Raw genomic sequence first — 3347 nt, 5'->3', positions numbered from 1 at the left:
GGATCTTGACGACAAGAGCGAGCGGTGGATCAAGCACCGGTACATCCCGGCTCCGGTAAAAAACTTTTTCGTCCGGAGTACATGCAGGTATATGTGGCGTCTTCAGTGGAGCATGTTCCCACGCCCAAGTCAGATCACTGTATGGTCGCAGTGAAAGTGAAAGGAACTGAGGACCTCGAGGTAATTGGGCCAAAGAGATTCATGTATGAGAACGCATGGGCAAGGGAGGAATCATATGAGTCCGCGGTGTTGGAGGGATGAACTAAGGGGTCGGGTGCAGCAGGTTTGGTAGGCATAAACAATGCTTTGAATGAGATGCAATCTCGCCTTATTGTTTGGAGAGATAAAAAGTTTGAAGATGTTAAGAAGAAAATCAGAAAATTGAGGAAATATTTTGAGCAAGAGAAAGCAAACTCACTATTCCGAGGCTCCTCGGGCAGGGATAAAGAGTTAGCAAAAATAACTCAACGAACTTCTCCTTAGAGAGGAGATAATGGCGAAGCAACAATCCCGCGCTGATTGGCTACACGCGGGAGATCGCAACACTGAATTTTTCATGCACAAGCATCAACATGGCGGTCTCGTAATCGTATTGTTGTACTGCCGAAGGCTAATGGTGTGATGTGTGAAGGTAGGAAAGATACTCATGAGGAAGTGCAGACCTTTTATAAGGATTTTTACTTAGCTCAAGAAGTGGTAGATACTGAAGCGGTGCTACACCATGTCCAACCCAGAATTACAACTGAAATGAACCAGAGGCTGCTTAGGACGTTCTCTGACATGGAGGTAGAGCAGGCGCTGTTTTCTGTGGCCCCGTCGAAGTCGCCCGGGGCGGACGGGTTTAATGCTAGTTTTTACCAACGTCACTGGTCTTTAATTAAGGAGGATGTAACCAAGGCAGTGCTCGAATTCTTGAATGGTGGACACATGCTAGATGTGCTTAACAAGATGGTAATCGTACTTATCCCAAAAATGAAAAATCCAAGGAATATTACGCAGTACCGTCCTATTTCTCTTTGTAATGTCATTTACAAAATTTGTTTAAAAGTGTTGGCAAATCGACTCAGAGAAATTCTGGATGATATAATATCAGAAGAACAAAGTGCGTTCGTGCCAGGTAGACTATCACTAATAATGTATTGACGGCTTACGAGGGCGTCCATGCAATGAAGAGAAAGAAAGGGAAGCAAGGGTGGTGTGCTTTGAAGACTGATATGATGAAAGCGTACGACCAGGAGGAATGGTCGTACTTACAAGGCATAATGATCCAGCTAGGCTTCCAGGAGGAGTGGGTGTCTCTTGATAGAGGAATTAAAGCGGGATTTAGGTCTCCGTGGATCTCATCTGCTGTTCGCGGATGATTGCTTGGTTTTCATGAAAACTTATTCGATAAGTGCTAGCTGGCTGAACGAGATACTGGAGGTATTTAGTTTGTGGTAGGGTGAAAAGCTCGGTATTTTTCAGCCCTAAGTGTGGAGCTTCTGTAAAAATGGGGGTGTGCAACATACTGAATATCCATAGAGAAGCTCTTTCCGAGAAATATCTTGGTCTCCCTACGGCCTCAGGACGACTCACTGAGCAGCAATTTATCACTATTGTTGAGAGGTCTAGGGGGAGAGTGCAAGGTTGGTGTGAAAGATTACTTTATTATGTGGCTAAGGAAGTTCTACTCAAAGCGGTGATCCAAGCTCTTCCCACCTTTTCGATGAGTTGCTTCAAGTTGACGAAAGGATTATGCAAAAAGTTGATGGTAGTTATGGTCAAGTATTGGTGGGTTGGATCTTTTGATAAGCGAGGGATGCATTGGCAGTCATAGCAGAGGATATCCGTTTCCAAGTTCAGAGGCGGCATGGTTTCCGGGACTTGCAATTATTCAACGATGCCATGCTGGCTAAACAAGCATGGAGGCTGTTGATCAAGCCTGATAGCTTGTGTGCGGAAGTCCTAAAGGGACGCTATTACCCAGATGGGGATGTTTTGTAGGTTGGCTGCCCCGCGAGCTCATCAGCAATGTGGAAATCTATATGCATTAGCTGGGATGCCCTTAAAAAGGGATTGTTTCGAACAATTGTGAATGGTAGGACTACTGAGATTTGGTACCACAATTGGATATTGGGCACTGTCTCCTTAAAACTGATTACACGATTATCCGAGATCGGGTTCAAATTGTGGCCAATCTATTAGAGGAAGAAACAGGTGTCTGGAATGTTAACCTAGTTCAACAATTGTTCATTGCACGGGATGCAAATGCTATCCTAAATATGCCTCAAGCAATAATCGATGTTGAAGATTTCTGGGCATGGGAGGCCGAGAAAAATGGAGTGTTCTCATTTAAGCCTGCTTATAGACTACTGAAGCGCCAGGGGTCCCCACCCCTAGCTGCCTTCGGAGCGGCAAATGGGGGTAGGGACCAGCGGTTTCGTCGACGGAGGTAGGCAGCAGCGGTTTATCCTCCCTGTTCGTCTCCGGTGCAGTTGGGGAAGAGAATGATTCGCGCGGTTTTTCTATGGTTAGTTTGCTGCAGATCTTAATCGTATTATAGACTTTCGTTTTGATGATGTATATTCGCTAATGTCAGGGTTTTTTTTCACACAGAAAAATGTGTTTTTATTTTCTTTGGGAACCAGGAAAGGCTGATAGAATAAACAAAAGATACGGAGTAGCCATATTTATGCATCAAAGTGGCCCTAATCGAACAATCGAAAAAGAAAAGGAGCCGATGGCAATGCTGGTATTGATCGCCACACTCACAACATTGACCCTGACCGGGAGAGTAGTGAGAGAACCAACAACCGGGCGCATAGTCCGGTCATCAACCGGTCAAATAAACCAAACCAAAAGAGTAGTGAGAGACCCCATGACTAGGCACACAACCGGTCACTAACAGATCAAATAACCCAATCCAGACGATCGCCTCATACTGAATTTATATGTTCGAGCTGACCGACACTCCTCATATCTAGGCCAAATCTAAAACGGATATAAGGAGGCTCGGACACGTCCGGGTGCCTCCACCACGTCAGACCAGATAGTCCGACGTCACCATAAGTTGCATAAAATCCCTCAAGTACATCGTCCTCCTCCCACATCCGTCCACCATTTCTCGTGCTTGAGCCATCGTCGTCGTCCATCCTCCCTCCCCCATCCTCACTGCAGGCCCCCATCATCCACCCTAGATATCGTCCACCCCGTCCTCCACCGCCGTCATGGATGTTACATCGGTGGCGTCCATGGGGATCTCGTCCTTGCCTCCGGCCTACAAGCCGGAGAACATTGCCTGAGGTACTAACAAAGGATCAAGCCGTCTGATCAGCCGCTGACAAGTATTGCACCCTGATACGTCTCCA

Source organism: Triticum aestivum, chromosome 6B (assembly GCF_018294505.1).
Source record: "Triticum aestivum cultivar Chinese Spring chromosome 6B, IWGSC CS RefSeq v2.1, whole genome shotgun sequence".
Lineage (NCBI taxonomy): Eukaryota > Viridiplantae > Streptophyta > Magnoliopsida > Poales > Poaceae > Triticum > Triticum aestivum.
The sequence above is the reverse complement of the archived record's forward strand: the minus strand, read 5'-3'. Positions refer to the sequence as shown.